Here is a 9,856-nt window from a genome sequence, read left to right as displayed (position 1 = left end):
AGTTGGAGCTGCCCAAGGCAGCAAGATTCGAACGTCCTGTTCATGTATCATGCTGAAGAAGGCATTGGGGCAGCATGTGACAGTGACAGATGAGCTACCACCCACGATGATGAGGCCATTTGGTGTTGCAGCCAAAGGCTATTATTGATATCAGGGAAAGAAGCTATGGAACGGACATTCCGGAATTCTTGGTGAGTGAAGAATTTGCCGAATAGATGCCACTTGGGAAGTGAGAAAATTTTGCAGCATCATCACACATCAGTTGCTTAAGGACAAGCAACATTTTTCCATGAGACTGTAATATTCCTAATTAGCCATGGCTAATTGGAATATTCGATTTTGCTCAATTTTGCTTCTATAGTTATTTGTAAATAAAATGTGAGGAAAAGGGACAAAATCATTTTAAGAATAAAAGTCACTTCCTAGTAGCACAACGTTGTGACTTAAAGGGAGCCAAGGGGCCAAAGGACCACGCAGAGATGGGGCCCACGCAACACTTGGAGGGACTGCGCAGATGGAAAAGGAACACGTGGCAAGAGGAGAATTACGTTGAGGAGGTGAGCCTTGGGATTGAGAGATGCCAATGTTATAAAGCAAAGAGGAGCCTCCTCATTTTGGCATTCGATTATAAGCATTTGAGCTAGTCACTTTGACTTGGAGCACACTGGCTATTTAGCCTGTCTGCAGCACTGTTTAGTGCACTGAGTGTCTCCGTTCGGAGATCTCACCCTTAGCCCCGGGGACTTCGAGTGCCTACTCGGCAAGGTATTTTCAGTAGTCATTTTGCAGTAGTTTCGATCTTTGGCATTGAGGTGGAGCTGAGCATTGGAGGACTGCGCAGTCTTGAGAGAGAGGGACGCAGTTCTTCTAGAGGCAGTTTCGGATTGGGGTTTGTGGAGGAGTTGAGCTGGGATATTGAGCAAGGACCAACTCTTGCATATTGGAGGAGTTTGGCAGAGTTTTAGGCAATATTTTGGAGGAATCTAATCAGTGGCAGCGTAAGGCCTTGAGGATTGTGTGATTCCCCAAGGGGGCGATTTTCGGGGTCAACCATTTCAGAAAAGCTTTCTGGGTTTTTCTGGGTTTTTTGAAGTAGAGGCAGATTCCAAAGTTTCAGCATTTTCTGAGGAGGGAACAGCCCCAAAACCTCATTTGATTTCCAGCAGTAGCAGCAACATGACAGTTCTCCATCAGCATCAACGTAGTTCAGAGAGAGGCCATTCCTTTGCTATTCTGAGTGTATTTCTTCACTTGCCTGGTGCAAGTTGATGTGCCATCCTTCTGATCACCTCCTGTACTCATTGCATTACTCAGTATAAAACACATTCAAAAACAAAACCCTAGATAGTAAGATATGGGCAAATTTTGTAAATATTTTATCCATGCATGTTAGGGTGCGTGAGGGCCAAGTGCCAGGGAAACACAAGGGAGAACTCATTTCAAATGCATGGAAATGAATTGCCAGCGAGTTCTAGGTGTGCTAAGGAGGGAGTGAAAAGTTATACTAGCCAGTGCCAAGGCATCACAAGGGAGAACTAGGTCAAAATGCTTGGAAATGAAAAAATAAGAGCGTTGTGTGCCAACGAGTGTCAGTGAATTCCAAGTGCCCCAAGGACAAAGTGTGTTAGGATAAGTTCAGAATAGGACTTGCAGGAGGCAAGCCTATTGTTGTGATAAGGTGCGTACAAAGTAGTTTCAGACAAAGGGAGAATTTGGGTTGGGCAGAACATTGTTTTGTTAATGACTTGGTTGGGTTCCCAAGTCGCAAAAAAAATAAGGCTATCTATGAGGGCGTGACAACTAGGGAGTGCCAAGGTGTTCCAGGGAATGCCAGGAAGTACTAACACATGCTAGACAGTTCCAAGGCATCTTAGGCATGCCAAGAAGTTCCAGGCACTAGGGTGTGGCGCCAACACATGCTAGGGAGTGTTAGGGCCAAGTTCCAGGGAAACACAAGGGAGTTGTAGTTTCAAATGCATGGAAATGAATAAATAAGAGTGTGACAGAGAGTGTTAGCTAGCGAGTACGAGGTGTGCTAAGTGTTAGGGAGTGCTAGGGAGTGCCAAAGCATACCAAGAAATGCGGGGATGCTAACACGTGCTACATAGTGCCAAGGGATTATTAGTTGTGCCAGATGTTATGGCATGTCAAGATGTAAAATTTGTTGCTTAGTTGTTTAATTTTACGACCACAGTTGAATGTGAGCCTTGTCTTCGTAACTTGTTAAGTTGGATAAGTTGAAATTATACATGAGTAACCTACGATTCGTAGCTTCGTTCAGGAGTCAAAGGCCTTCATTTTAAGATTATACCTCTTTCATCATCCTTCACTGGCCATTCTCCATCATTCCCCTCATCAAAATCCTTTCATTTCCTTATTTTACAAAAAAACCCTAGAAATCTGCAGCGCTTTTACCCTAGGTCTGTGTTTTGAACTTCTTCCCCCCTTTTTCTCACTATTTTTGAGAAATTCCAATTCTATTGTTTTCCTAACACCCATACCTATCCCCTAGATTTTTCCCATAATTTTTCCTACCTCCCTTCCCTCTCATTCCCTTCCCCTAAGTTGTTGCTCTTTTGCACTGCTCTTTTACCTAGTCACCATGTTCTCGTCATATCTCTTAAAACTCACATCCGTTTGCCATGAAATTTTTACAGGAGATGAATGGGGATGAAATGAAAACGCCCACTCAATTTCAGCTCAAAATGATGCATGGTTTTCAAGAAATGAGGCATCGTCATCTACAGCCATTTTAGGATTTTCTCGAGATGTGTGACTCCAATTGGGCTGCAATTAGTTTTGGAGGTGAATTATGATGATATTAACTTTCTATAAAAATTTCAGCCATTTGAATTTACCGTTTGGGAGATATGCTCAAAATACAATTGCTACAGGAGAGTTGTTGCGCTTTTGACTATGTTTTTATCATCATTTTCAAAAGATATTTATGACCAAATGGAGATGAATTTTGGAAAACCAAGGGAGGTTTTTTGTTAACCATGGAACCAAGCACAATAACCTCTTTCCGTTTTTTGCACAGGTGTTATGGTTAAGGAGATATGAGTTTTTCTTCCTTGTTGCTCTTTTCGTTGCGCTTCTGGACAATCAGTTTTGGAATCAAGTTTGAAGAGGCTAAAATGATGTTTTTGCATGGTTTAAAGGCTCAATTGTGTAGTGGAAATCTCCAAATTTCTTCACAGGTCTTCAGCAACACTCAAAACCCAATTCAAGTCATCAAAATTTCAAGTCAACTATTTGTTGCGCTTCTGCCATGATTTGTTGCATTTCTGTGCGACCAACTTCAAGCTTGGATTATGAACAAATGGGAAAGTATTTTTGAAAACAGGAGGAGGTTTTTGTTCATAACATAGCCAAAAGCAAAAGCCTCTCTCATTTTTACACAGCAATTATTGTCTTGGAATTAAAGGTGGCACTTTGAGACCCATTTTCACAATTTTGCTAGGCCATAACTAATGACAGGGTTCTAGAACTTTTTGAAATTCGACTTGGTGGACCTCCAACTTGGCATGGTTTACCTCAAATCTATTTGGATAATGATTTTGAGGATTTTTCTATCATATCCCATGATTATCTCTTCAGTTATCACATTTTTAGTTAGTCAAAAACAAAACCCTAGATAGTAGGATATGGGCAAATTTTGTAAATATTTTATCCATGCATGCTAGGGAGTGTGAGGACCAAGTGCCAGGGAACCACAACGGAGTACTCATTTCAAATGCATGGAAATGAATTGTCAGCGAGTTCTAGGTGTGCTAAGGAGGAAGTGAAAAGGTATACTAGCTAGTGACAAGGCATCACAAGGGAGATCTAGGTCAAAATGCTTGGAAATGAACAAATAAGAGTGATGCGTGCCAAGAAGTGTCAGCGAATTCCAAGTGCCCCAAGGACGACGTGTGTTAGGATAAGTTTAGAATAGGACTTGCAGGAGAGTGATAAGGTGTGTACAAAGTAGTTTCAGACAAAGGGAGAATTTGGGTTGGGCACAACGTTGTTTTGTTAATGACATGGTTGGGTTCCCAAGTCGCCAAAAAAGTAAGGCTATCTATGAGGGCATGACAGCTAGGGAGTGCCAAGGTGTTCTAGGGAATGCCAGGAAGTACTAACACGTGCTAGACAGTTCCAAGGCATCTTAGGCATGCCAAGAAGTTCCAGGCGCCAGGGTGTGGCGCAAACACATGCTAGGGAGTGTTAGGGCCAAGTTCCAGGGAAACACAAGGGAGCAGTAGTTTCAAATGCATGGAAATGAATGAATAAGAGTGTGACAGGGAGTGTTAGTTAACGAGTACAAGGTGTGCTAAGTGTCAGGGAGTGCTAGGGAATGCCAAAGCATGCTAATAAATGCGGGGGATGCTAACATGTGCTACAAAGTGCCAAGGGATTATTAGGCATGCCAGATGTTATGGCATGTCAAGATGTAAAATTTGTTGCTTAGTTGTTTAAGTTTACGACTAAGGTTGGATGTGAGCGTTGTCTTCGTAACTTGTTAAGTTGGATAAGTTGAAATTATACATGAGTAACCTAAAATTCATAGCTTCATTCAGGAGTCAAAGGTCTTCGTTTTAAGTTTATACCTCTTTCATCATCCTTCATTCGCCATTCTCCATCATTCCCCTCATAAAATCCTTTCATTTTCTTATTTTACAAAAAACCCTAGAAATCTATTGCGCTTTTACACTAGGTATGTGTTTTGACCTACTTCCCCCCTTTTTCTCACTATTTTTTAGAAATTCCACTTATAGTATTTTCCTAACACCCATACCTATGCCCCACATTTTTCCCATAATTTTTCATACGTCCCTTCCCTCTCATCCCCTTCCCCTAAGTTGCTGCTCTTTTGCACTGCGCTTTTACCTAGTCAACATGTTATCATCATATCTCTTAAACCTCACATCCGTTTGCCATGAAATTCTTACAGGAGATGAACAGGGATGAAATGAAAACACCCACTCAATTTCAGCTCAAAATGATGCACGGTTTTTGAGAAATGAGGCATCATCATCTACAGCCATTTTTGGATTTTCTCAAGATGTGTGACTCCAATTGGGCTGAAATTTTTATGGAGGTGAATTATGATTATATTAACTTGGTGTTAATTTATGGTATGTTCTATGCTTATAACAGTTTACTTCTTTTTCTTATTATATTCCACCGATTAGCAATCACATGTACATAAAGTAAAGTGCAGATAGAACATTAAACGATCGACAGAAAACAAGCCAAGACAAGATACACAAGATGTGGCGGCTAGCCAGGGACAAACCCCACAATGTGTGGGGAAACCCTTTGATCAAATCTTCTTTTATCTTCAATAATTCAGCAGAGAGAAATAGTACAATAAATCTGATTGATATCAGTAGTAGCAAACCCTAGATCAGCAGCATCAGCATTAGTGGCTTCATTATCAAACTAGGGCAGACGATATCTCACAAACCGACCGTCGGATTGACTTCATTCCACCACCAAAAGTTTCGGCTTCCAGAGGAGGTTCAGATGAACCTACAGCGCAGTTCAGATGAGGAGATCTTCTAGGCCACGCAAGTCAATCTTTACTTCTGCAGTTGCAGCTTCAGTTTCAGCAGTTTCCGGCTTCAAACTAGGGCAGTCGATATCTTGCAAACCGTTCGTCGGATTGACTTCATTCCACCACCAAAAGTTGCAGCTTTCAAAGGAGGTTCAGATGAACCTACACCGCAGTTCCAAAGAGGAGATCTTCTACGCCACGCAAGTCAATCTTTACTTCTGCAGTTGCAGCTTCAGTTTCAGCAGTTTCCGGCTTCAAACTAGGGCAGTCGATATCTAGCAAACCGTTCGTCGGATTGACTTCATTCCACCACCAAAAGTTGCGGCTTTCAAAGGAGGTTCAGATGAACCTACAGCGCAGTTCCAAAGAGGAGATCTTCTAGGCCACGCAAGTCAATCTTTACTTCTACACTTGCAGCTTCAATTTCAACAGCTTCCGGCTTCACATGTGTGAGAGAGAGAGACCCATTTCAGCGCAGTAGAGAAGAGACTCATATCTGCGCAGTAGAGAGAGAGAGATGTGATGAGATGAGTGAGTCTAAATGAGGAAAAGTCCTCTTATATTTATACACAACGTTGGTGGGTGAATAGATGCGACTGTTGGGCTTCTGAGCCTACATGAGTTGTAGGTCGGCTTGATAATAATTCCATAATCAAAATAAATTCATATCTCCATGAATACTTATCGGAATTGGATGATCTTTATATCAATCCTACACCTCTCGACGAGAGGAATCTAATAAAAATATTATCAGCCATGAATAAAATGACCCACATGAAGTTTTGCCCTGGTTGCCAATTTTAACACTCCCTCTCAACCATGGAGAACTTCATCTGCAATCTGTCTATCGGTCGTCACTATTCATCCATCAAATGCACTGCCCTGTACAGCCTGACCCTTGCCCTGCTCTGCTCTATTCTACCTGTTCTGCTTTGTCTTGTTCTGCCTGCACTGATCTGTACTGTTTTGCTCTGTTCTGCTCTGCTCTTGCATTGTTCTGTTCTGCTCTGCTTTTGTCTGAATTATGAAGAAGAAGAAATGATCGAGGATGTATCATACTGACTCAAAGTCAGTCTCAGAGTATGTACCACTGGTCCCAGACCAGTCTCAACCAACCCAAAGTCAGCGTCATAGTGAGTACAACTCCAATGGTCCCAGACCAATATCATCCTCCACTGACTCAATGTCGGTCTCAGAGTATGTACCACTGATCCCAGACCAGTCTCAACCGACCCGAAGTCAGCGTCATAGTATGGTACAACTCCTACCACTGGTCCCAGACCAGTATCATTGATCCCAGATCAATGGAGGTCATCCTAGCGTAGGGAGTACGGTAGTTACAACGATGCGTCCATCGGTACTACTATGGTCCCTAACTTCATTTCCCTGCTCATTGATCAGATGAGAGGTACTTCCCATGAGTCCCAGACTGCATGGGTAGGATGCCTCGACAGGAGAACTAATCAATCCTGTCCTCACAGAAGAACACATCAATCCTGCTACAATTGCAATGGAGAACACATCAATCCAGGCCTCACAGGAGAACACATCAATCCTGCTACAATTGCCATGGAGAACACATCAATCCAGGCCTCACAGGAGAACACATCAATCCTACTACAATCGTCGTGGAGAACACATCAATCCAGGCTGCCATGGAGAACACATCAATCCAGGCCTCACAGGAGAACTAATCTCCTGCTACACAGGAGAGCGAATCATCCTGTTCCACAAGAGAGCGAATCATCTTGTCCCACAAGAGAGCGAATCATCTTGTTCCAGTGTGCACCACCAGGGGAGGATGAGTCACCCTGTGGTCATATGTTGCTCCAGTAGGAACCGCAAGCCCTTAGAGCTCCCAGAGCTCAATGTATGCAACATGCAGGACCCTTGTACAAAGGTTTCTTGCCGACTTCAAGTCGTTTTGGAAAATCACAGATTAGATCTTTCCTCGGGGCTTTGACAAGGTGTATCAACCTGTACATCATCTTAATGTGATGGAGCTTCCTTGCTCATCAACTTACCATATCCCAGATGATGTCTGTCTGCTAGAGCAATTGACGAATACGGGATTCCTCAATAATTGAATCCCACCTCTGGTTGTTACAGAGAATCACAGTGGTATCCAATGTAAATCCAAACAGCTCACTGAAGAGCTTTCGCAACCAGACTGCCTCACACGAGGTTATGCTAGCAACAATACATCCTGCTTCGGCGGTGCTCAAAGCTACCGACTTCTGCTTCCTGCTCATCCAGGATATCGAAGAAGATCCCAAGGTGAAACAATACCCGAAAGTGCTCTTACGGTCCACCACACTGCCTGCCCAATCAACATCAGTATATCCAAGTAGTCTCACATCTCCGGCAGTGTATCTTAATCCATGAGAGATTGTGTCCTGAAGACATCTCAGAAGATTCTTGGCATCAATCCAGTGAGGCTCAACCAAATATGAGCTCACAATGCTAACTGCAAAACATATGTTCGGACGGAGGTTCACCAAGAACATCAATGCGAATGAGTTTTTGAAACTCAGAGGCATTTCCCAAGTCTGGTCCGACATCACTACCATATAACTTCTAAAAGTTAAGATCCTCGAGGTAGTCACAGGCTTGCAGTCCATCATACCGAATCTTTCCAATATATTTACCACATATTTTCCTTGAGATAGGAAAATTTCCCTTGGCTTCTGCCACACTTCAAGTCCTTGGTCCTTCATTTCAAATTCAAAAGCCATCTCCCTCTAACATTTGTGAATGAGAGGGTTTGCACCTGTTAGAAATAGGTCATCCACATACAACACCAGTATGAGAGGCTTGTCATCTTCAACCTTAAAGTAAAGGTTAGGATCAGCTTCACTCCTAGTGAATCCCACCTTCATCAAGTAGCTATCGATCCTCTCATACCATGCTCGGGGTGCTTGCTTCAGCCCATAGAGAGCCTTCTTCAACCTGCATACATGAGATTTTCAATCATAAATCTCGAATCCTTCAGGTTGCTCCACATAGACCTCTTCTTTGATAGAACCATGCAAGAACTCAGTCTTAACATCCATCTGATGTAGGTTCCATCCTTGTGAAGCCACATGGGCTAAGATCAAGCGCATGGTCGTATATCTGGCATCAGGTGCAAATATCATAGTCTATACCTCCCTTCTGGGATAAACCACGAGCAAATGAACCTTATACTTTTCCATACTTCTATTTGCTGCATGCTTTATCTTGTAAAGCCATTTTGAAGTAACAATTGTCTTGTCCAGGGTCTGGGAACTACTTCCCAGACATCATTCTCCATAATAGACTCATATTCTATGGTCATAGCATCCTTCCATAGTTAATGCTTGATGACATCTGAGAATGATGAAGGTTCATTTTGTATGATCGTGCTCATGATGGTCAGGTATTCCTGATACCTGTTAAGTTTCTTACTTTGATGGAAGGTTCCTCAGGGTGCAGCATGTCCTTCAGCATCATCAAGTATCCCCCTAAGCCATGAAGGCCTCTTCCTAGAAGAGGAAGGCTCATGTGAATGAGGATCAATCGGATCCATGGGTTCTTCTACATCAGGCATTGATTCATCATCCTTTTCTTTCGGTTCCCTGGTGTCAGCTTTTTAAGAGCTACTCAAAGTCAGCAGATTGTCCACCTTGCTGAGAGCCATATCTTTGTCAAAGGTGACATCATGACTAATCACGACTTCCCTTTGACCGTGGTGAACATTTCTTCAGGAGTTTAGGAACCCAATGCTTGATGAGGGCATCAATTTTGTACATATACGACGGTGATTGTAGTTTCAGCCCATAGAAACTTTGGAAGTCTTTGATCATGTAGCATGGCCCGGACAACTTCCATCATCGTGTGGTTCTTCCTTCCTGCCACACCATTCTGCTCAAGAGTATGTGGTGTAGTAGTCTCCCTCTTAATGCCAGCCTCAGATATGCCTGAGTGAACCAACTGTAATACATCAGAGGTCTTGCTTTGGCTTGAGGGGAACGGTCCCCTTTTGAGCTTTCCTTCGACACATCCCGGACATACACCTTCTTTCTCTACTTGGAATTCGGGCATCCCTGTCACCATTTGTTTTACACCAAGTAGAGCTTTTGTAATGAAGGTGGGCAAACCTCTGATGCCAAAGTTCGGACTGAAGAGTTGTGTCACAACTTACAAGACATGACACCTAGCGGACTTCCATCGACCTGATATGATGAATCAACACTAAACCCAATAGTAAAGGCATTTCCATATACATACCTTGCCATTGCTTAAGGTTACCTTGTAGCCTTTGTCTTCCATTGCCGAGATGGACACTAGGTTCTT

This window comes from Pinus tabuliformis, chromosome 7, assembly GCF_031772625.1.
Source record: "Pinus tabuliformis cultivar Carrire ecotype Pingquan chromosome 7, CPIR1, whole genome shotgun sequence".
Taxonomy (NCBI): domain Eukaryota; kingdom Viridiplantae; phylum Streptophyta; class Pinopsida; order Pinales; family Pinaceae; genus Pinus; species Pinus tabuliformis.
Note: the sequence above shows the minus strand (reverse complement) of the source record.